General features: G+C 43.8%; 1 protein-coding gene and 1 non-coding gene across 2 annotated transcripts in view; one reads left to right on the forward strand and one right to left on the reverse strand.

Annotated features, from left to right (window-relative positions):
* Positions 1-26196, reverse strand: part of HHAT (hedgehog acyltransferase) — a 338119-nt gene that overhangs the window by 12391 nt on the left and 299532 nt on the right. The window lies entirely within an intron of this gene.
* Positions 9772-9878, forward strand: LOC133069787 (U6 spliceosomal RNA). The gene has a single exon (XR_009696001.1). It is a non-coding gene; the product is annotated as a U6 spliceosomal RNA (small nuclear RNA).

Here is a 26196-nt window from a genome sequence, read left to right on the forward strand (position 1 = left end):
CGTCCTGGGGACAGAAGCAGGACAGGCTGCGAGGAGACGCCCCTTCTGGACCAGAGGTGGAGCAAGTCTGAGGGTCTGTGAACCGGCTCCTCTCCTCCCAGGTCCCTGGGATCAGGGCGTCCATGGTTCAAACGGTCACTGAATAAACACATGGGTGACTGAGTCCTTCTGAGTACTCAGTCACAAGACTCTCAGATCCCTAATCATTTCTGATTGCTGCAAAATCCCCAATCAAGAAACCCTAGGCATGCACATTTGGCCTCTCTTTCCCCAGCTGTGGGCCACACAGCCAATGGACAGAAGTGCCCACAGTTGAAGCATCATCTGTACTTATGTGTGTGTGCCCAGGAGAAGAGGCACCTGGCAGGGGCTGACTGAGAACACCTAGACGTTAACAAAAGACAGCGGGTCAGGAAGGCCACCCCAGTCATCCCGCTTCCTGTCACCACGAAAGGCACGTACCGGGGGTGCTGGAAAGGGAGAGAAGACACGGCACCTACACCACACGGACCTCTGAAAGGGTGATGTCAGCAGATCTCTCTGACATGTTCTTTTCCAAAAGCCGTTGTTAGGTAAATGACTCCAAATTACTTCAATTTCTCAGCAAAGAACGCAATGATACAACCAAGCTCCCGGCGGAGACAGCAGCATCTCTCCCGGAGTTCTCGGACACCACTGCGGGTTAGACATGCCAGCCACCCCCAGGGAAGGGAAGGAACAGTTCCTGCCTGGCAGAGCCCGCTTTGTTCTCACCTCACTGCTCCCACTTACTGTGGGCTGTGCTCATCTCCACGCCGAGGAAGGGATCGACTGAGCGCAGGAGGCACGCTGGAGCAAAGAGCCTGCGCGCCGTCCTGACTGGCTGCTGCTTCTCATCCAGGGGCCGTGCCTGCTCGCCCCCCGCCCCTGCCAGGGGTGCTGGCGGTGGCCGGGATGCAGTTTCTCTCTATGGGTGCTGAGCCCACGGGTCTGGTCTCACTGTGTGTGCATGCTCGGTTGTGGCCAACTCTCTGCGGCCCTATGAACTGTAGCCCACAGCAGGCTCTTCTGTCTATGGAACGTTCCATACAGGAATACCGGACTGGCTTGCCATTTCCTTCTCCAGGGGAATCTTCGCCAACCCAGGGGTCGAACCTTGCATCTCCTGCATTGCAGGCGGATTCTTTACCACTTAAGCCATCGTCTCTTTAAGTGCTGACTTTAACCACTGGAACTGCCTCTTGCCTTCTTTAAAAGGGACTGACATATGCACTACTACGGATGAAGCAGATAGATGGCGGGAATCTACTGTAAGGCCTAGGGGCTCAGTTAGTGCTCTGTGATGACCTAAAGACGGGAGGATGGAGGAGGTGGGAGGGAGGCCCGAGAGACAGAGGATATATGCATATATGTAAGTGATTCACGAGGCTGTACAACAGAAACTAACATAACATTGTAAAGCACCTATATTCCAATTTTTTTCCCCTAAAAGAAGGAACTTGACAGAAGACCGAAGCACAAAACAGCACCAAAATCAGATTGATTATATTCTTTGCAGCCAAAGATGGAGAAGCTCTATACAGTCAGCAAAAACAAGACTGGAAACAGACTGTGGCTCATATCATGAACTCCTAATTGCCAAATTCAGACTTAAACTGAAGAAAGTAGAGGAAACCACTACACCATTCAGGTATGACCTAAATCAAATCCCTTATGACTATACAGTAGAAGTGAGAAAGAGATTTAAGGGACTAGATCTGATAGACAGATGAACTATGGACAGAGGTTCGTGACATTGTACAGGAGACAGGGATCAAGACCATCCCCATGGAAAAGAAATGCAAAAAGGCAAAATGGTTGTCTGAGGAGGTCTTACAAATAGCTGTGAAAAGAAGAGAAGCGAAAAGCAAAAGAGAAAAGGAAAGATATTCCCATCTGAATGCAGAGTTCCAAACAATAGCCAGGAGAGATAAGAAAGCCTTCCTCAGTGATCAATGCAAAGAAATAGAGGAAAACAACAGAATGGGAAAGACTAGAGATCTCTTCAAGAAAATTAGAGATATCAAGGGAACATTTCACATAAAGATGCGTTCGATAAAGGACAGAAATGGTATGGACCTAACAGAAGGAGAAGATATTAAGAAGAGGTGGCAACAATACACAGAAGAACTGTACAAAAAAGATCTTCACGAACCAGATAATCATGATGGTGTGATCACTCACCTAGAGCCAGACATCCTGGAATGTGAAGTCAAGTGGGCCTTAGAAAGCATCACTATGAACAAAGCTAGTGGATGTGATGGAATTCCAGTTGAGCTGTTTCAAATCCTGAAAGATGATGCTGTGAAAGTGCTGCACTCAATATGCCAGCAAATTTGGAAAACTCAGCAGTGGCCACAGGACTGGGAAAGGTCAGCTTTCATTCCAATCCCCAAGAAAGGCAATGCCACAGAATGCTCAAACTACTGCACAATTGCACTCATCTCACATGCTAGTAAGGTAATGCTCCAAATTCTCCAAGCCAGGCTTTAGCAATATGTGAACTGTGAACTTCCAGATGTTGAAGCTGGTTTTAGAAAAGGCAGAGGAACCAGAGATCAAATTGCCAACAGCCGCTGCATCATTGAAAAAGCAAGAGAGTTCCAGAAAAAACATCTATTTCTGCTTTATTGACTACACCAAAGCCTTTAACTGTGTGGATCACAATAAACTGTGGAAAATTCTGAAATAGATGGGAATACCAGACCACCTGACCTGCCTCTTGAGAAACCTGTATGCAGGTCAGGAAGCAACAGTTAGAACTGGACATGGAACAACAGACTGGTTCCAAATAGGAAAAGGAGTACATCAAGGCTGTATATTGTCACCCTGCTTATTTAACTTATATGCAGAGTACATCATGAGAAATGCTGGGCTGGAAGAAGCACAAGCTGGAATCAAGATTGCCGGGAGAAATATCAATAACCTCAGATATGCAGATGACACCACCCTTATGGCAGAAAGTGAAGAGGAACTAAAAAGCCTCTTGATGAAAGTGAAAGAGGAGGGAATCCCCTGGTGGTCCAGTGGTTAAGACTGTGCTTCCACTGCAGGGGGTGTGAGTTTGATCCCTGGTCAGGGAACTAAGATCCCACATGCTGTGTAGTGCAGCCGAAAATAAACAAACAAATAAATAAATAAATAAAATCAGGTTCATGTAAAAAAAGTAAAAAAAAGTGAAAGAGGAGAGTGAAAAAGTTGGCTTAAAGATTAACATTCAGAAAACAAAGATCATGGCATCTGGTCCCATCACTTCATGGGAAATAGATGGGGAGACAGTGGAAACAATGTCAGACTTTATTTTTGGGGGCTCCAAAATCACTGTAGATGGTGACTGCAGCCATGAAATTAAAAGACGCTTACTCCTTGGAAGGAAAGTTATGACCAACCTAGATAGCACATTAAAAAGCAGAGACATTACTTTGCCAACAAAGGTCCATCTATTCAAGGCTATGGTTTTTCCAGTGGTCATGTATGGATGTGAAAGTTGGACTGTGAAGAAAGCGGAGTGCTGAAGAATTGATGCTTTTGAACTGTGGTGTTAGAGAAGACTCTTGAGAGTCCCTTGAACTACAAGGAGATCCAACCAGTCCATCCTAAAGGAGATCAGTCCTGGGTGTTCACTGGAAGGACTGATGCTGAAGCTGAAACTCCCGTACTTTGGCCACCTCATGCAAAGAGTTGACTCATTGGAGAAGACCCTGATGCTGGGAGGGATTGGGGGCAGGAGGAGAAGGGGACGACAGAGGATGAGATCGTTGGATGGCATCACCGACTCGATGGACATGGGTTTGAGTAAACCCCGGGAGTTGGTGATGGACAGGGAGGCCTGCGATTCATGGGGTCGCAAAGAGTCGGACACAACTGAGAGACTGAACTGAACTGATGACCCTTAAGATTGACTGGTTTGATCTCCCGGAAAGTCCAAGGGACTTTCAGGAGTCTTCTCCAGCACCTCAGTTCAAAGGCATTAATTCTTTGGAGTTTTACCTTCTTTACGGTCCGGCTCTCACAACCATTCATGACCACTGGGAAGACCATAGCCTTTACTGTGCGGACCTTTGTCAGCAGAGTAATGTCTCTGCTTTTCAACACACTGTCTAGGTTTGTCATTTTTCTCCTGCCAAATGGTCCATACCGAAATCAAACTGATTACACTCTTTGTAGGTGAAGATCGAGAAGCTGTATACAGTCAGCAAAAACAAGACCTGGAGCTGACTGTGGCTCAGATCATCAGCTTCTCCTAGTAAAACTCAGGCTTAACTTAAAGAAAACCAGGAAAAACAATAGGCCAGCCAGGTATGACTTAAATCAATTCTCGTATGAATTTGCAGTAGAGGTAACGAATAGATTGATGGGACTAGATCTAGTTAACAGCGTGCCTGAAGAACGATGGACAGAGGTCCATATCGTATAGAAGGTGGCGAACAAAACCATCCCAAAGAAAAAGAAAAGCAAGAAGGCAGTGTGCTTGTCTGAGGCGGCTTTACAAAGAGTGGAAGAACGAAGAGAAGTGAGAAGCAAGAGAGAGAGGGAGAAGTACATCCAATTAAATGCAGAGTTCCAAAAAACAGCTGGGAGAGACAAGAAGGCCTTCTTCAATGAGCAATGCTTAATAACAGAAGAAAACAACAAACGGGGAAAGACTAGAGATCTCTTCAGGAACACTGGAAACATCAAGGGAGCATTCCACACAAAGATGGGCACAATAAGGGGTAAAAATGGTAGAGACCTGGTAGACCTGAGGAGATCAAGAAGAGATGAAAAGAATACATGGAAGAACTGTATGAAAAAGGTCTTAATGAACCAGATTACTACAATGGTGTGGTTAGTCACCCAGAGCCAGACGTTCTGGAGTGCGAAATCAAGTGGGCCTTAAGAAAGCTAGTGAATGAGATGAAATTCCAGCAGAACTATTCAAATCCATACAGGATGATGCCATCAAGATTTTGCATTCACTATGTCAGCAAATCTGGAAGACCCAGCAGCGGCCACTGGACTGGAAAAGGTCAGTCCTCATCCCAATCCCCAAGAAGGGTAGTATCAAAGAATGTGCTAAACCATGGGACAACTGCAGTCATCTCCTATGCTAGTAAGGTCACGCTTAAAATCTTAAACGCTAGGCTTCAGCATTATGCGAACCAAGAACTTGCAGATGCCCAAGCAGGGTTTAAAAGAGGAAGAGGAACTAGAGAGCAAATTGCCAACTTTCACTGGATTACAGAGAAAGCAAGGAAATTTCAGAAAAACCTCTATCTCTGTTTCATCGACTACGCTAAAGCCTTTGACTGTGTGGATCATGACAAACTCTGGAAAGCTCTTAAGAGAGACGGGAATGCCAGACCATCTTACCTGTCTCCTAAGAAACCTGTATGCAGGTCAAGAAGCAACAGAACGACCCCTGTATGGAACAACTGATTGGTTCAAGACAGAGGAAGGAGTACGCCAGGGCTGTCTGCTGTCACCCTGCTCCTTTAACCTACACGCTGAGCACATCACGAGCAATGCCGGGCTGGATGAGTTATAAGCTGGAATCAAGATAGGTGGGAGAAACATCAACAACCTCAGATATGCAGATGAAACCTCTCTAATGGCAGAAAGTGAAGAGGAACTAAAGAGCCTCTTGATGACGGTGAAGGAGGAGAGTGAAAGAGCCAGCTTAAGACTAAATATTAAAAAAAAACAAAAAACCCACTAAGATCATGGCATCCAGTCCCATTACTGCATGGCAAATAGAAGTGGAAAAGGTGGAAACAGTGATAGATATCCTCTTCTTGGGCTCCAAAGTCACTGCAGACAGTGACTGCAGCCATGAAATCAGAAGACAATTGCTTTTTGGCAGGAATCGTAGAGATTACAGCCCTGTAAAATTCAAGTCTTCAAATCCTCTTCCCCTCCCCCTGCCCCAGGAAAAGTACAAAGACTGAGGTTACACTGAAAGAGCCCTGCAGGCAGGAGTGGGGAGGGAAGGGTACCCTGTCTGGGCTGGGATCAGAAGGCAGTGTTCTAGAAATATCACCAGATGCAGCAGATTCTTAGTGTGAGGGGCTTACAAAGGTATTTATTTACCTGACATGTAAAGTGACTCACACATATCCGCTGTCCTTGTTTTAGGAGTAGCAGGGGAAAATAGTCTGAGAAAGCTCCACTCGAAACTTTTTAATGAATGGCAAAGGTTAAACCCTACTATCAGAACTTTATAAAAGAGAGATAATTGATATAAATAAATAAAAATAAAGTGACTCAGACACTCTTTTCATTACAGAGAACAACATTTTGTGCCTTGAAGATGCCATTCCGGAAGAACACTGTGTTCCTACTGACTCTGGCCAATGGCCCTGAGGGGGTCTGCCTGGAACCACAGGCCAGCACTGCCCCTGCTCCGAGCCCAGGCTGGGATGTGCCCCTCGCGGCCAAGGGTCCCTTCTGGCACCCCATTCACCTGGGCAGCCCGGATGTTCCTGAGCCCATGCAAGCCTTGACAGGGAGCAAAGCTTCAGCAGTCTCACGGGGGATGCTCACAGGTTAAGTTCTCTTCCTCCCCTGCCTAGCCGCTCAGAATGACACAGCTGAAACCAGTGTTTTAGGGGCAGAGAAGACAGGACAGGGCTCTGCTGACATGGAGACGAGGAGGAACAAGGCAAGGGCAGCCTGGATCTCTCGGGGATGTTAGAATTAACAAATAGTTAGCTGGAGTCCCTGATAGCTCAGTTGGTAAAGAACCAGCCTGCAATGCGGGAGACCCCAGGTCCATTCCTGGGTTGGGAGGATCCGCTGGAGAAGGGATAGGCTACCCACTCCAGCTTTCCTGTGCTTCCCTGGTGGCTCAGCTGGTAAAGAATCCACCTGCAGTTCGGGAGACCTGGGTTCGATCCCTGGGTTGGGAAGATCCCTGGAGAAGGGAACAGCTACCCACTCCAGTATTTTGGCTTGAAGAATTCCACAGACTGTATAGTCCACGGGGTCACAGAGAGTTGGACACGACTGAGCGGCTTTCACTCAGCAGCAGTCACTAATTAGATTTGTGCACCCTTCCCCGCCGAGTCCTCCGGGCTTCCTGCTTAGCCAGCAGGAGGGGTGGGAGGCCGGGCTCCTTCGGGGAAACTCGCCCCACTGTTTACTCTCTTCCCGGTAGTCTTTCCACGGGATTAGTCGTCGGCCTCCAGGGAAGGGATCTCAGCTGCCGTGCTTTCTGACGCGGTTCTGTTTGTGACCTCGGAGCACACTATTAGACTCCGGACTCCTTGCCGAGTTCCCAGCTGCTCCCGCGGTGTGGGTCAGCTCAGGGCGTGGAACCAGCCCGCCAGGCCCTTTCTCGGATTCCTCTACAAGGGACAAGGCGGCGTCTGTGAAGGTCAGCTCTACCGCGTGGATCTGGACTTCCCTCCATCTGACCCATCACATCCATCCAGTCCTTCCAATCTTGTGTCCCAGCTACGTAGCTGCTGATGCAAGAGGGGACTGTGATGGTCCCCTCTCAGGGTCTCCCATGATACCCCTGGGTGGAGGTTTGAGCTATAATGTTGGCATCTTTCACTGCTTCTCCTTCCCCTAGGGGGCTGCCCTGGGTCTCATTTGGGAAGATTTGGCTCCATCCTTACTGTAATGGCTGGGAAGGATCCCATCATAAACTACTCATCCTTGAGACTCATCCTTCGATACTTATGGAGCTCTTACTACATACACACTGGGTGAGGCCAGAGATGCTGCAGACATTAAAAGGCTGACTTACGGTTACAGACACAGGAATTCCGTGTAAAAAGGTGTCAGGACCACAGGGTATTTCCCAATGCGGAAGATGTTTCTGTGAGCTGGACGTCATGTCGAGGGCTGGGTAAAATGGTAGGGGAACTGGCATCTGTGCTCAGAGCTCCATTCTGAGCTCCAGAGCTCCAGAGCACTGAGAGCCTGGCTGTGAAGGGTGCAGGAGCAGACAGGGCGGAGGAAATGTGGACTGCCTGGATTCCGACCATCACCCGTGTCTGCGCCGGAAGGGCAGCCATGGCGAGCTATTCCTGAGCACATGCCTTCCAGTAATTTCCAGCCTCTGGATAAACCCCCCCTCAATGGAAGAAGGCCTGCCCTCCAGAAAGACCATCTACCCAGCAAGACTTAGAATGGATTTTTCACCCCAGATTTTAATCTGTTCATTTTCTGACCAGGTAACACACAATTATAAAATTCAAATGTTCCAAAGAGTAAGCAGGGAAAAGTAAATCTCCATCTTCCAACCTCCATGTCCAGTCCACCTAACCCCTTTCCCTAGAAGATCTGTTTTCAGTTCCGTGTTTCTACTCCCAGGGATATTCTATGCACACATAAGTATAACATACATATCCATATATACACATGCACACAAATGCATACATATACACACAAATAATTTAAATGGTTTTTAACTTTTCATTCTGAAATATATATTATCTTGAACACAAATACTACATGCACTGTTCATTTCCTTATTTTTTAAGGTTTTATATACTGTGGATTGTTCCATGTAGATACATGTAACATCTCTTCATCCTTTTTAATGGCTATGGAAATTTCTGAATTTATGTACCATAATTTAACTGACTCCCTCTTATGGGCATTAGGTCCATTCTAATTTTTGCTGTTACAAAAAATGCTGCAATGAATGTCTTTGTATAATATTTCATTTCACATGTATAAAAGTATATCTGAATGGCAAATCCCTACAAGTAGAATGGCTGGCTCAGTTTTGGTAGATACTTCCAAACCATTCCCTACAGAGGAGTCACCATGAGCTAAATATATGAGGTTAAATTTTTTGATCTTTGCAATCTAGAGCTTGTAATTTGCATTTCCCAGGTTGAGGTTGATATACAAATACTGACTCCTTATATACCTGAAATTAATATAATTTTATATGTCAATGACACTTCAATTTAAAAAAAAGTGAGGTTGAGCATCTTTTCATTCGTTTCAGAGCCATCTGTGTTTCCTCTTTCTGAGAACTGTCCGTCCAAGTCCTTTTGCTACTTTCCTACTAAGTGGGGGCCTTTTTCTCCCAGATTTTAAGGGTGAGAGTGGTTATTACTATTGCCCAGCCTGACAGGTGTCCTGCAACCATCAGCAAGTCTGAGGTCAAGGGCACTGAGTCGGTGGGAAGCTGGCCACAGGCAGGGACAGGCCAGGGGACAAGCTGCCAAGATGGGAGCAGCCACCCTGAGCACCCCAGGGGCCCCCGTGCTGGGACGAGGGCCAGAAGAACACGGCCGGCACAGCTTCTGTCTTCTAGAGCAGCTCGGTGTCCCCCGTTTCCGAATATTTATTAAGTGAAGAAATCAAGACAAACTTCGTTACTATTAGCATCGGCATCTCTGCAGAGAGTGCTCAGTGAGCCAGGCCAGAAAGACTGTACACTTATATTCTCACTCCACTCGGCCCTTCAGCTGGGAACTGGAGCAAGGCTTTATTAGCCTGCCTGCTACTCCCTTTTCCCCCTCCCTCCATCCTTTTCTTCCTTCCATGCTCTCTCCCTTTGCCTCCCTCCCCTCCCCCCTCTTTTTCCTTCTATCCATCCCATCCACTGCCTACTTTAATATTGAATTAGGGGGCAGGCAAGGCTTAGCTCTGAAGCCTTTCTCTCATGCAAATTTCCCAGTGGAGGTGGGCAACTCATGTGTGTGTGCTAAGTTGCTTTGGTCATGTCCAACTCTTTGCAACCCTATAGACTGTAGCCCGTCAGGCTCCTCTGTCCATGGGATTCTCCAGGCCAGAACAATAAAGTGGGTGCTCACTTTGGCAGCACATATACTAAAATTGGAATGATACAGAGAAGATTAGCATGGTCCCTGCACAAGGATGACATGCAAATTCGTGAAGTGTTCCACATTTCTCTCAAAATGGATTAAAGACCTAACTGTAAGACCAGAAACTATAAAACTCTTAAAGGAAAACATAGGCAGAACACTTGATGATATAAATCAAAGCAAGATCTCTATGACCCACCTCCTAGAGTAGTGGAAATAAAAACAAAAGTAAACAAGTGGGACCTGATTAAACTTAAAAGCTTTTGCACAGCAAAGGAAATTATAAGCAAGGTGAAAAGACAACCCTCAGAACGGGAGAAAATAATAGCAAATGAAACAATGGACAAAGGATTAATTTCCAAAATATACAAGCAGCTCATATAGCTCAATACCAGAAAAACAAACAACCCAATCAAACAGTGGGAAAGAGACCTAAACAGACATTTCTCCAAAGAAGACATACCGATGGCTAACAAACACATGAAAAGCTGCTCAACATCGCTCATTATTAGAGAGATGCAGATGAAAACTACAAAGAGATATCACCGCACATCAGTCAAAATGGCCATCATCACAAAGTCTACAAACAGTAAATGCTGGAGAGGGTGTGGAGAAAAGGGAATGCTCTTGCACTGTCGGTGGGAATGTAAATTGATACAGTCATTATGGAAGACGGTACGGAGATTCCTTAAAAAACTAGGAATAAAACCACCATATGACCCAGCAATCCCACTCCTAGGCATATACCCCAAGGAAACCAAAATTGAAAAAGACACATGTATCCCATTGTTCACTGCAGCACCATTTACAATAGCCAGAACATGGAAGCAACCTAGATGCCCATCAACAGATGAATGGATAAAGAAGTTGTGGTACATACACACAATGGAATATTACTCAGCCATAAAAAGGAATGCATTTGAGTCAGTTCTAATGAGGCGGATGAACCTAGAACCTATTATACAGAGTGAAGTAAGTCAGAAAGAGAAAGATAAATATCGTATTCTAATGCACATATACAGAATCTAGAAAAATAGTACTGAAGAATTTATTTACAGGGCAACAATGGAGAAACAGACCTAGAGAATAGACTTACGGACATGGGGAGAGGGGAGGAGAGGGTGAGATGTATGGAAAGAGTAATGTGGAGACTTACATTACTGTCTGTAAAACAGACAGCCAACTGGAATTTGCCGTATGACTCAGGAAACTCAAACAGGCCTCTGTATCAACCTAGAGGGGTGGGGTGGGGAGGGAGACGGGAGGGAGGTTCAAAAGGGAGGGGATACATGTATACCCATGGCTGTGGATTCCTAGTCTGAGCCCAATAAAACTGACTATTTATTCTTCAAAACACACACACACACAACATTTGAAAAAAAAAAGAATAGTGGAGTGGGTTGCCTTGCCCTCCTCCAGGGGATCTTCCTGACCCAGGGATTGAACCTGTGTCTCTTAAGTCTCCTGCATTGGCAGGCAGCTTCTTTACCACGAGCACCACCTGGGAAGCTATATCTAGCTTCAGTTCCAATTACTTAAACCCTCCTCACCCCTTGACAGTTAGGTCTTCCTTCAGTTCTGAGCCAGTCCCAATGGATGGGAGCCAGGATTACGTAAATTAGCCGCACGCACACTATGCAATGGGTCCTAGTGCGAGAACTCGGGGCTGTTGTAAGACTTCCATCTCCTGCTCACGCCACCAGCCCCTTCTCTGGGTTTCCTTTACTGCCAACCAAGCTCTGGCCCAGAGGTTACCAAGTGGCCAAGTCCAGGTGCTTGCTTTATTACTGTGAAAGCGGGGTTTTCTATGTTCTTCTCTAGGTTGGTCCAGGACGGATCATTAAGCTTGTTTTATTCCTCAATTCTGAGCAATTTCTCCTGGCATGGAGGAGGAAGAGGGGAGGAAAAATGGACTCCTTTCTCTTCCCCGTTCTTGTGTCTCTCCAGCACCAGAAGGCATCAGCGGCTTCCAACTCCAGCTCCCACTGACTCTCTCAACCTCAGCAGCATCTGCCTCCCTGGAGGTCCAAGGACCAGCCCCAGCATCACCTGGTCTGAGGTTCAAGTATGAGCCAGAGGGCAACCCTCCGAGATCTGAACACCGGCCTCCAGGAGCCTCTTCTCTGAGCTCCCACGGGCCAGGGGTCCCACCCCTTCCTTTTGGAATTCCCCAGCCCGAGGCTTAGTCGCCACTTTCTATAGTGGCTCATATCTGGGTTATTCCAGGGTCCCTTTTGGCTCTTTTAGTCTTCTGATAGGTGTGTAACTCTCTGTATTAAATCCCTCTGTTTGAAATATCAGGCATGATCTCTAATTTCCTGACTAGCCCTTATGCTGTGCCTCACTTAACTCCCAATTTTAGTCCCAAGCCTGATGAGCGCTCCCTGGGTAGCAGGAAGACTAGGGAAGGAGAAAGAATAATAGTGTGAGCCTGGAGAGGGGAATGGGGGAGAATGCCATGCACAGAGGAGGGACCCAGGACCTGGGGGGCTCGCCCTTTAAAGAGAATCAGCTGTAGAGTTCTCACCCAAGTGCTATTTCTCCCATAGTCAGAGTCTTGATCTGTTTTTGTTTTTTTTTCTGACAGCTCCAGGCTCCCTTCTGAGCTGGGTCTTCTCTTCCCCCAGAGATGAGACTGTATAGCTCTCAACAGACAATTAAATAGGGCTTCTCAACACAACATTTATTTATTTTTTTGGCTTCAGATACCATTTATTCCAAAGTGTAGATCTTAACTATTATGCTATATTGCCACTTCTGTTGCCTTCATTCCTTATAGTACCATTGGGAGAGTCACATAAAAGGGATTTTGTTTTTGTTTTTCCATTTATATTAGTTGGAGGCTAATTACTTTACAATATTGTAGTGGTTTTTGCCATACATTGACATGAATCAGCCATGGACTTACATGTGTTCCCCATCCCGATCCCCCCCTCCCGCCTCCCTCCCCATCCCATCCCTCTGGGTCTTCCCAGTGCACCAGCCCTGAGCACTTGTCTCATGCATCCAACCTGGGCTGGTGGTCTGTTTCACCCTTGATAGTATACTTGTTTCAATGCTGTTCTCTCAGAACATCCCACCGTCTCCTTCTCCCACAGAGTCCAAAAGTCTGTTCTGTACATCTGTGTCTCTTTTTCTGTTTTGCATGTAGGGTTATCATTACCATCTTTCTAAATTCCATATATATGTGTTAGTATGCTGTAATGGTCTTTATCTTTCTGGCTTACTTCACTCTGTATAGTGGGCTCCAGTTTCATCCATCTCATTAGAACTGATTCAAATGAATTCTTTTAAATGGCTGAGTAATATTCCATGGTGTACATGTACCACAGCTTCCTTATCCATTCATCTGCTGATGGGCATCTAGGTTGCTTCCATGTCCTGGCTACAATAAACAGAGCTGCGATGAACACTGGGGTGCACGTGTCTCTTTCAGATCTGGTTTCCTCGGTGTGTATGCCCAGAAGTGGGATTGCTGGGTCATATGGCAGTTCTATTTCCAGTTTTTTAAGGAATCTCCACACTGTTCTCCATAGTGGCTGTACTAATTTGCATTCCCACCAACAGTGTAAGAGGGTTCCCTTTTCTCCACACCCTCTCCAGCATTTATTGCTTGTAGACTTTTGGATAGCAGCCATCCTGAGTGGCGTGTAATGGTACCTTGTTATGGTTTTGATTTGCATTTCTCTGATAATGAGTGATGTTGAGCATCTTTTCATGTGTTTGTTAGCCATCTGTATGTCTTCTTTGGAGAAATGTCTGTTTAGTTCTTTGGCCCATTTTTTTGATTGGGTCATTTATTTTTCTGGAATTGAGCTGCAGGAGTTGCTTGTATATTTTTGAGATTAACCCTTTGTCTGTTGCTTCGTTTGCTATTATTTTCTCCCATTCTGAGGGCTGTGTTTTCACCTTGCTTATAGTTTCCTTTGTTATCAACACAACATTTAATCAGTAATGTTTCTTATAGTGAATTATCTTCTTTTTCTCCTTCTACATGTATAATATGAGAATATGTTGTTGTTGTTTAAAAAAAATAATTTTGGCCTACCTGGACCAACTAGAGGAGGAGTGTGCTATGAAGCAAATAAGTTAATAAAGCACAGGCCTGCCTAGTGACCACATATCTCCAGTTCACTCCCTATCTTCTTCATCACCTTACTAAAGAGGGAAGGGTTTGACAGCTTATCTTGTCTAAATTAGTAGCTATACAGGGATATCCAGTTGATCTAGAAAGAGATCAAAATGCCTTTTGTCCAGAAATAAAAGCAAAAATAAACAAATGGGAACTAATCAAACTTAAAAGTTTTTCACAGCAAAGGAAACCATCAACAAAACAAAAAGACAACCTTTGGAATGGGAGGAAATATTTGAAAATGATACAATGGACAAGGGTTTAATAACATCCAAGATATACATACAGTTCAAATATCAAAAACTAAGCAACCCAATCTAAAAATGGACAGAAGACCTAAACTGACATTTCTTCAAAGAAGGCATACAGATGGTCAATAGATACATAAAAAGATGTTCAACATCAAGAATATCAACACAGAGCAATGCAAATCAAAACTACAATGAGCTATCCCCTCACACCCATCAGAGGGGCCATCATTAAAAAGTCCACACATACTAAACGCTGGAGAGAGTATGGAGAAAAGAGAACTCTTCTACACTGTTAGTGAAAATGTTAATGCAACCACTGTGGAGAGCAATGGCCCAGACGGTAAAGACTCTGCCTGCAGTGCAGGAGACCCAGGTTTGATCTCTGGGTTGGGAGGATCCCCTGGAGAAGAAGACTGGCAGACTACAGTCCATGGGGTCACAGAGAATCAGACGTGACTGAGCGTGCACGCATGTTCACTGCAGCACTACTCACAATAGCCGGCACATGGAAGCAACCTGCATGTCCATCTACAGATGAATGGATAAAAAAGATGTGACATACTCACACACACACAGTGGAATACCACTCAACCACACAAAACAATGAAATAATACCACTGACAGCAACATGGACGGACCTGGAGATTATCACTCTAAGTGAAATTTAAGTCAGAGGAAGGTAATTATCATATGATATCACTTATATGTGGAACCTAAAATATGAAACAAATGAACTTCTTTACCAAACAGAAACAGACTCACAGGCAGAGAGAACAAACCTATGATTACCAAAGGGGAAAGCAGATGGGTGAGGGGTAAATTAGGAGTTTGGGATTAGCAGATACAAACTACTATATATAAAATAGATAAACAAGGTTCTACCGTAGAGCACAAGGAACTATATTCATTATCCTGTAATAAACCATAATGGAAAAGAATATGAAAAAGAATAACTGAATCAGTTTGCTATTTACCAGAAACTAACAACAACACTGTAAATCAACTATACTTAAAAAGTTTTATAAAAACCACATCAAAGTATCACCTCACACTTGTCAGAATGGCTATCATCAAAATTCCTACAAATAATAAATGCTGGAGAGGGTATAGAGAAAAGGGAACCCTCCCCTACACTGTTGGTGGGAATGTAAACTGGTACAGCCACTATGGAAAATAGCAGGGAGGTTCCTTAAAAAACTAAAATTAGAGCTACCATGTAACCAGGAATCCCACTGCTGGGCATATGTGTGAAAAAGACAAAAACTCTAATTTGAAAAGATATGTGCACCCCAATGTTCATAGCAGCACTATTTACAATAGCTGGCACATGTAAACAACCCAAGTGCCCAACAACAGTTTAAGGATATGTGACATATAAAATCACATCTCACATATATACATACATATATCACATATATATGTGCCACATTTTATACATATATATATGTGTGTGTGTGTATATATATATCTTTATAATGTGATATATATAATGGAATATTCAGTTCAGTTCAGTCGCTCAATCATGTCCGACTCTTTGCAACCCCATGAATTGCAGCACGCCAGGCCTCCCTGTCCATCACCAACTCCCGGAGTTTACTCAAACCCACGTCCATCGAGTCAGTGATACCATCCAGCCATCTCATCCTCTGTTGTCCCCTTCTCCTCCTGCCCCCAACCCCTCCCAGCATCAGGGTCTTTTCCAATGAGTCAACTCTTAGCATGAGGTGGCCAAAGTACGGGAGTTTCAGCTTCAGCATCAGTCCTTCCAGTGAACACCCAGGACTGATCTCCTTTAGGATGGATTGGTTGGATCTCCTTGCAGTCCAAGGGACTCTCAAGAGTCTTCTCCAACACCATAGTTCAAAAGCATCAGTTCTTCGGTGCTCAGCTTTCTTTACAGTCCAACTCTCACATCCATACCTGACCACTTGAAAAACCATAGCCTTGACTAGACGGACCTTTGTTGGCAAAGTAATGTCTCTGCTTTTTAATATGCTGTCTAGGTTGGTCATAACTTTCCTTCCAAGGAGTAAGCATCTTTTAATTTCATGGCTGCAATCACCATCTGCAGTGATTTTGGAGCCCCCAAAAATAAAGTCTGCCATTGTTTCCACTGTTTCCCCATCTATTTCCCATGAAGTGATGCCATAAAAAGAATGAAATATTGCCATTTTCAGCAACATGGATGGACCTAGGGAATATCACACTAAATGAAGTAAGTCACACAAAGAAAAACAAATATCGCATAATATCATTTAGAAAGTGAAAGTGCATGTCGCTCAGCCGTGTCCAACCCTTTGTGACCCCATGGACCATACTGTCCCTGGAATTCTCCAGGCCAGAATACTGGAGTAGGTAGCCTTTCCCTTCGACAAGGGATCTTCCCAACCCAGGGATTGAACCCATGTCTCCCACATTGCAGGTGGATTCTTTAACCAGCTGAGCCATAAGGGAAGCAATATCATTTAGATGTAGAATCTAAAAAATAATACAAATGAATCTATATACAAAACAGAGATTCACAGATGGAGAAAACCTGTGGTTACTAAAATGGAAGGGGAGGTGAGGGGAATAAATTAGGAGTTGAGGATTAACAGATACAAACTATTATACATAAAATGGATAAGCAACAAGGATTTACGGTATAGCACAGGGAACTACATTCAATATCTTGCAGTCACCCACACTGGTGACTGTAAATAATCTGTAAAAAAATACGTATATACATAACTGAGTCACTTTTTTGAATACCTGACAATTCTGTAAATCAACTAGCTTTCAAATACAAAATAGCTCTTTTTCCAAAAACTTCCAAACATTCTGAAAAGAGTTGTAGCTGAATCCCCTTAAATGTGTTCACACCTGGCTAAATCCCAAAGGTACAAACAAAAAGCCTTTGTATTATCTTTGTCCTTTTAAGAAAAAATAATCAGACTGTGCTCTCCACTTTGTTAGATCCAAGAATGCACCTGTTTAACAGAATCTTTAAAAATAAATTTTAAAATATCCTACTTCCGTTCTCTCTCTAGGATGAGGAACCACAAAGCAGAAAGGAGTAATATTACCTACCGCCGTGGTTGGGCCAGTTTCAGGAGCCAGAACTCTCAGCCCCAGAAAAGGGCCCTGCCCTGGGACTCAGGAATCCTGACTTTCACCTCATGTTAGCTATTTATACTAACTTCTCTGCACTGCCTGTATTCTTTAAAACCAGAATCATACTCACAAAATCATGATGTCTCCATTCATTCAGTAGGATGCCTGAAGACAGCAAAATTCTGGCAAGGATGTACTTACACATCTCAAAACCTTTAAGTTGAAACAGGTTTCCTTATGCCTAAAACTTGCCATTGAACAAGCCCCTTTCTGGCTTGAAGAGATATGGAGCCACAAATCCAGAATGTACTCTGCCTGCATAAACATTTTGCTATTTTGTTGTTTCTAATCCCAAACTTGCTGCTGTTATTTAAACCTGTCATCCCATCAGCATTACTGTTTGTCAACAGCACGATTTCTGGAGCACCAACCTGGATCCCCGTGCCCAGCATTCCAACGTGCTGCCTTCCCATTTCCCATAAGCCAGACAAGCTAGTTGACATCTATACGTGACTGACCTCCACGCGGTCACTGCCTGAGACAATTTCAGGCACAGGGTGGGCTGTGCGGATGGCTCCAAGCAGCCCAGCCTCATAAATGAAAAAACACTGCACTCCCTGCATCCCATGGTCTGAGGGTCATCTTTGTACAGAAAGGTCTGCCACAGCCATGGCAGGGTCTGCCTCCAGGGACACCAATCACTGCTGGATTCAGCGTGGCCGGCACTGTGCTGGAGCTGCCTCGGTCGGACCAACACAGACCTATCTTGGTTACTCTTTGGGAGCTGATATGTATTCAAGGCTTGTTTTGTGAACTCCTTTCTAATCATGCTATGCTTAGACTCCTGGAAATGAGTCTACGTACCTAAGACCATTTAGTCATGGGGAAAAACGGATGCCTCTGGATGCTGGGCGGTCAGAAGCCACCCAGAGTGGGATTCAAATGCTCTCTGAAGACAGCCAGGTGTCTAAGGATAATCCTCATGTACTATGTACGAGAGTTGAATATATAGCCAAAATTGTGCTAAATATCCCTTGTACATGCCTCAATTATTTACATGGCTGAGGCCAAGATGATACAGTTGGGCTTATTCCAAGGATCTGTGTTACTGTAAGCTGTTTTCGTATACCCCAACTGGGTTATTTAACCCAAAATTCAACGGTGGTAGATGCCCGAGTCTGAATAAATTATAAAATCATTATGCTGGGAATGGTCTTGTTTTTAAAAGGCTCAATTCTGGTGTCATTTTAATTGAACTACAAATTCCCTGAACATTTCTGCATGCAGGCATGTTAATTCAAACATTTATATTACAACCAGTTTTTGCATTTTGCATAATGCACTTTCAGACCTCTGTGCAATTTAACAATTAATCCTGCATTTTGTATTAAGACACGTGCAATACATACAGCCACTAATTTCTCTATAGAACAAATATATTCTCCCTTGGAGAAAAAAAAAACAACTGCTGGAGAATGAATGCACATGGTGGTATGCATATCAATCAGCTTGCGGGGCTTTACACATAATGCATATGGATTGAGGGGCTTGGGATAAAAACCTGATAGCACTGAATAAGCAGAATGGATATTGAGGGCAAAACTGAAGATCTTTATCGATGAGTAATGGACCCAGAGGGGTGAAATGACAGCAGAAAAACACAAGTGGGGGAACATTTTCCCCACCCCCACCAAGTAGACAGCCAGGGGAGAAAGGGCCTGAGTCACAAACGCACAGCTTCAAATCTCCTCAGCCAAACGTATGCTGACTATGTATTCACGACCGTCCTCTGAGGGTCAGCACAGCAGCACGCAATTTGCTTGAGTAGTTTTATCCATGGTTACCCCACAGAGCACCATCAACCCTCTGCAAAAGTGGTTCAGGGGCTGAGAAATGTGGATGCCACACATGCACCAAGAAGCTAAGAAGAGTTTTACTAATCACACAATGAGGATTTCTGGGGGATAGCAGGCGCCCTAGCTGTTCTGCAATTGCCTAAACAAAGGGAAGGACAAATGGCTTTGGTTTCCATTGGGCCTCCCAGGTGCTAGCAGTAAAGAACCTGCCTGCCAATGCAGGAGACATAAGAGACATAGGTTCAATCCCTGGGTCAGGAAGATTCCGCTGGAGGAGGGCATGGCCACCCACTCCAGTATTCTTGCCTGGAGAATCTCATGGACAGAGGAGCCTGGTGGGCTACAGTCCATAGTGTCTCAAAGAGTCAGACACGACTGAAGTGACTCAGCACGCACGCACATGGTTGGGGCAGGGCTAGGGTGGATAGGGCTGGGTTTACATGGTTTGAACTTGCCGCCAGCACCCAGGGAAGGAGAGTCTGTTTTCTTGTCGGTTTGCCCAGAGATGGGACACAGGGAGATGAAGGAGGGTGGGGCTTAAAGTTTGTCAGCAGTTAAACACCAAAACTGGAGCCAGAATATTTATTACAATCTTCCTACCTTCAACCTGTCATTTAGGAATTTAAAACCCTACTTTGAAATTTACCTACTGTGTGACTCAACCTCCTTAAACTCTCTCATCAGTAAAAGTTGTATAACATTTACAATAAATGATGTCACACATATCAAAGCAAACTGGCCCAGTGCCTGCATGTAACAGATGCTCAATAATTGTTTCTGAATCTCAATCTGGAAAATTGAGGGAAGAAAAATCTGTTTCCTTTACAGAATACTATCTCTACCTTTAGTTTGTGTTCTTATGAAAACCAGAGTGAGTCCACCAGCTCTGGTAAATATTCCTGAAACTATTTACCAGACTCTTTGGACAGCACGGAGGTCAAACCAGTCAATTCTGAAGGAAATCAATCCTGAATATTCATTGGGTGGATTGATGCTGGAGCTCCAATTCTTTGGCTACCTGATGGGAAAAACTGACTCATTGGAAAAGACCCTGATGCTGGGAAAGACTAAGGCAGGAAGAGAAAGTGGGGACAGAGGATGCGCTGGTTGGATGGCATCACCAACTCAACAGACATGAGTTTGAGCAAATTCCAAGAGAGAGTGAAGGACAGGGAAGGCTAGTATGCTGCAGTCCCTGGGGTCACAAAGAGTCGGACACGACTTCGAGAACGAACAACAAAAGACTGGGATAAGGGGTGAGAAAAGGAGAAGGGGCTGTAAGGTTGGTGGTGGTGAAAGGGGCCGTGCAGAGGGTGACGCCCCCAACAAGTGTCACAGAACATATCTGCCTGAAGCGTCTCTGCTGGTCACAGTGACAGGGAGGTGTCCAGGCAAGACAAAGTACACCGTACCCGCTGGGGTGGGTGAGGACAGGAAATGGTGCTAGAGGTTGAACTGTAGCCCTCCAAAAGACATGTTTAGGTCTTAATCCCCACTGTCTCAGAATATGGCCTTATATAGAAATGTAGTCTTTGCAGAGTAATCCAGGTCAACTTGTAATCAAGTTAAGAAGAGGTCATAGTTAATTGGAGTGGGTCCTAAATCCAGTATGATTGATGTTCTTAGAAAAAGAGACACCAAGACAGATGGCAGTCAGGGAGCCTGCCGTGTGCTGACAGACACAGAGGTTACCATGATGCACTTCCAGCCAGGGGACACCAGGGACTGCCAGCCACCACCAGAAACAGACGAGGAAGGATTCTCCCCTGGGTCTCAGAGGAGCATGGTCCAGCTGACACCCTCATTTCAGACTTCTGGCTCCGAGAACTGTGAGAGAATAAATTCTGTTGTTTAAGCCAACCTGTGTGTGGTACTCTGTCACATCAGTTCTAGGGACCTGTTGATAACATGATAGAGAAAAAAATCACCTGTTGCTTTCACTTTTTTCCTTCTTTGAAGATTTGAGCATGTAACTCAAGTTTGGGACAACTGGGGATGCTTTCGTTTTTTGCTTTCACAATGATGACCCAAATACCGTTATATAGTGTCAATTACCTTTTAATTCCTCAAAAATATTTGAAATATAAATTAGAAGATGTTTTATATAAAATATCTAGGATTTTGGCTTCTACTAATTTTTATACTCCATGGATAATAGTATAAAAAACTCATAAATAGAAGATAAATGGTGAATTTCTGCAAGATCTGTGAGCAAAGACAAAATGTTAACAATGACCATTTCTGGGCTAGGGGAAACTGTCAGATTTCATTCTCTTGGGCTCCAACATCATTGTTGGATGGTGACTGCAGCCATGAAATTAAAAGATGCTTGCTTCTTGGAAGAAAAGCTATAACAAATCTAGACAGCATATTAAAAAGCAGAGACATCACTTTGCTGATAAAGGTCCATCTAGTCGAAGCTATGGTTTTTCCAATAGTCATGTATGGATGTGAGAGTTGGACCATAAAGAAGGCTGAGCGCTGAAGAATTGATGCTTTGGAACTGTGGTGGTTCGAGAAGACTCCTGAGAGTTTCTTTGACTGCAAGGAGATCCAACCAGTCAATCCTAAAGGAAATCAACCCTGAATATTCATTGGAAGGATTGATGCTGAAGCTCCAATACTTTGGCCACCTGATGTGAAGAGCCAACTCATTGGAAAAGACCTTGCAGCTGGGAATGACTGAGGAAAAGAGGAGAAGGGGACGACAGAGGATGAGATGGTTGGATGGCATCACCTACTCAATGGACACGGGTTTGAGCAAACTCAGGGAGATAGTGAAGGACAGGGAAGCCCGGTGTGTTGCAGTTCATGGGGTCCCAAAGAGTTGGACACGACTTACCAACTCAACAACAACAATAATGAGATTATAGGTAATTTTTCTTTTTTTGCAACTTTTAAAATTTCCTCATTGTAATAAAAATATATTTCCAAAAGGAACATACTTTACTTCCCAGAGATACAATCATTTTCATAAAAGTAAAAAAAGTTAAGATTCAGTGCCTTGTCCTAATGGGCTTTTGTTTTGACTTCTAATCCTGGGGCTTGGAGGTGTGTTCACAGCCTGCTGATTAGGCCTGAAAGGACTGGATTAGGGCGTGCAGTGGCATGAACATCCTTGAGAAACTGGAAAAAATGAACTTACTCTGCCAGCACAAGAGGCTCAGACCAGAGAGTGTGAGGGCAATCTTTTCTGATTTCGTATAATATAGTGGACAGTCTTCTCATTCTCAGGAGTTTTCACAAACAAGCCTTCAAGTCCAGCTGCTTGTAAGTGTCTTTGCAATAAAAATCAACATATTTAGTAAGAGTAAATGGAGAACTGATGTTCTTCAATGACCACATAAACTTACTTACTGCCTCTGTCTTCTGCTACTTACTAAAATTACATTATCGGCAACAAGACTTAGAAAACTTTGTTAAGTAAGACATTACAGTCTTGGCCCAAGAAACAAACAAACCATTGGACATCTGATTTATGACAAAGACTGCGCTGCACATCACTGGGGAAATGATCTTTTCCACCAGTGTTGCTGGGTCAATTAGATATTCACACAGAAAAAAAAATATGCATCCCTACACCTCATATCATACACAAAAATTAATTCTAGATGGAGATCTAAATAGGAAAAGTAAAAAAGTACAAGTTCTAAAAGACAATATAAAGCGATACCTTAATGATCTTTAGGTAAACAAACATTTCTAAATGAGGACACAGAAACCACTAACAATGAAGGAAAAGACTGGTAAACAGGACTTAATGAAAATTTAAAACTTCTGTTCATCAGAAAACATCATTAAAAGGGTAAAATATGAAAGCTATAGATGGGGAGAACATATCTGCAATACATAAAACCAACAAGAGACTCTCAACCTGGAGCGTTTAAAGAATGCTTACATATCAACGGGAAAAAGGAAACTGGCTCCATTTTTTTAAAATAGCCAAAGACTTCTAATGGCATTTCACAAAAGAGAATATACAAGTGGTCAGTAAACATATGCAAAGATACTTACACTTTAGCATCAGGAAAATGCAAGTACTTTCATGATGAAATAACACACACACACATAACACACACATAGTAGAAGAGCTAAAATCAACAAGAAGGACAACTCCAAGTTTTGAAGAGGATATAGAATCACTAGAATCACTTGTGTATATTGGCTAAAGAATAAATTGGTAAAACAACATAAGAAAACTGGTGACTTCTAATGAAACTGATCATATACATATCCTAAGACCCAGCAGTTTCACTCCTGGGTTCCTACTCAACAGAAATATGTACATATGCGTAGTAAAAGATCTGTACAAGATTTTTACAGTAACATTATTTGTAATAGCCTCAAACTAAAAACAGTCTTAAAACTCCATCAACAGGATACCACATGAGGAGATACATGAATTGTGGTATATTCATACAATGAAATATTATACATCAATGAAAGTGAAAAAACTATTGCTATAATGATATTAATGAATCTCTCAAATACAATGTTAAAAGAAGACACAAAAGAGAAATGCAGTCAGATCTGTTAAAACATGATGCATGTGGTCCTAAAAATCACATTATGCAAAATCATGCAATTAACACCATTGGGCCTAAGGAAAAAAACAAAGGAGCATAACACTCAAAAGCCTTGCCAGTAACACACAAAAGACAAAAAAAAAGACAGACATTTAATCAAAGTGGTAGCATGGTTTTACACATGTAAAACGGTTAAGAAATGTGTTGATCCCTGGGTCGGGAAGATCCCTTGGAGCAGGAAATGGCAACCCACCCCAGTGTTCTAGCCTGGGAAATCCCATGGACAGAGGAGACTGGCGGACTACAGTCCATGGGGTTGCAAAGAGTCAGACACGACGGACTGACCGAGCACACACGCACGCACACACACGCACAGATGCTAAAACAAGCAGTACTTCAGGTTTACAAAGACCTGAAGTTTGCTTATGGAAGTAGGTGTCAGAGGGGTTGCAGCTTGCAAGTTATCACCAAGTAGGGGAAGGAGGGTCATCTGACACTGGATGGAGTGTTGTAACAGTAGACAGGGGAGCTGGGCGTGGCTCGTAACAAGCTAGAGGAACTGAGGCGGCTGGCGGAGCTCAGAGGTGTGTGCGTGTTGTGTATTCCTACTGGGCTCAGCTCAGCTGGGTGCAGTTTGCGGCATTCACCTAGAGTTTCTTGAGGACAACGCTGTGCATAAGCAAACACTAAATTGCATTATGCTCAAATTGTTCCCTAATGTATCAGTCCGGATGGAAATTTTCATTCCCAAAACGAGCATTATAGCAGAACTGATGGTATTTTATTCTTCTACTTAAATAAGGGTCAAACACAAGCAAAATTAATCAGTGACATTACACGTCAGGATGCTGTTTACCCCAGGGCGGCTTGTGACTAGGGGGAATCACAAGGAGAAACCTCTAGAGCACGAGGTACTGGCTCAAGAGGTATGTTCAGCTTATAAAAATGCATCCTGCTTAAGTGTCTGCTTAAGATTCACGCACTTTAATTTATGAACATTACAGTTTTAAATAAACGCTCAAGAAAACTTTATAAATTGAAAAAAAAACAAACTCTACCACTTTTAGGAAGGCTTCCTGGGCTTTTAGGATAAGTACTGAAATTTTCCTGCCCCATTGGATAGACATCCATTTCCTCAAAAAACTCACTAGGGTACAGTAATCATTGATACTCATGTCACATTTATACAGCTCTTTTCATGCAGTGTTCGGTGGTTTATACTCATGCCCCGAAGAATAACAAAGTAGGATTTCTAAATTATCAACTCCAGACAGATACTTTAGCAGAAACATCAGCATGTTCTTAGCAATGTGATGTGAAAGTAGCAGTGAGGAAGGAGCTAGATGACATGGGTTCAAGTCTCAGCTCTGCCATTTTCTAGCTCATTGGGTTTGGCAAGTTACTTCATCTAAGTTTTCGTTTTCTCAGCCCCTGAATAAGTATAATAATTCTGTTCAATCTATATTACAGGACCACAATGCAAATGGCAGTGCTTTGCAAAATGTAAAGAGACATATGCACATAAGATCTCAATACAGTATTTTCTTTCTTGTGTTTAACTGAAATTTAGCTTAAGCCTCCTCTTTCCTTGTTGGTGTACATCAGTGATGTTGTGGACATCAAAATTCCAAATAACAAGGGTGGCTGGCATTAACCTTGATTTTTAATACAGCCTCATATGTAATGAGGGGTTTCACAAAGGCATTTTGATGGTGATGGTAGTGAGGGATCTGATGCTGTGATGGATTAATGTCTTCAGGAAAACACGTGTCCTCAGAGCATTTGGAGATATGTGCAGATCTAGAAGCAGTGTAAAGCTTCATGCCCACCATGCTGGAGTCAATACTCAGTTATCTGTGTTCAGAGAGAAAAGTTTTCATTACAGCTAACATTGCCCCCATTCCATTCCCCCTGACCCCAGTTCATTCTCTTCCTAAGGTGCCCCCCACCATCCTGTCTCCTAAATTTCGAGTTTGTTTTTCCTATCAAATCAAGAAAATTGAAATTCAGTTCAGTTGCTCAGTCATGTCCGACTCTTTGCGACCCCATGAACCGCAGCACACCAGGCCTCCCTGTCCACCACCAACTGCCGGAGTCTACCCAAACCTGTGTCCATTGAGTCGGTGATGCCCTCCAACCATCTCATCCTCTGTCATCCCCTTCTCCTCCTGCCCTCAATCTTTCCCAGTATCAGGGTCTTTTCAAATGAGTCAGCTCTTTGCATCAGGTGGCCAAAGTACTGGAGTTTCAGCTTCAGCATCAATCCTTCCAATGAACACCCAGGACTGATCTGCTTGTTTTTCCTATTAAATCCAGCAAATTGAAGAGGGTACAAAAATCTGATATCTAAAAAATATGCCTCGAAATACAGATGCTGATTATTTCAATACATTCGTTTGGATTATCCACATCACTGGATATGTGAATGTCTCCTAGAGCTGCTGGGTTCTTATCTCCTTCCAGAATCTCCAAGCTCACTATAATTCTACCCACTAAACTCAGTGGGAGAGCATCACGCATAGAAAATGCTTGCTGCTTCTTAGCCAT

The sequence above is a fragment of the Dama dama genome, chromosome 14 (assembly GCF_033118175.1).
Source record: "Dama dama isolate Ldn47 chromosome 14, ASM3311817v1, whole genome shotgun sequence".
NCBI classification, from domain to species: domain Eukaryota; kingdom Metazoa; phylum Chordata; class Mammalia; order Artiodactyla; family Cervidae; genus Dama; species Dama dama.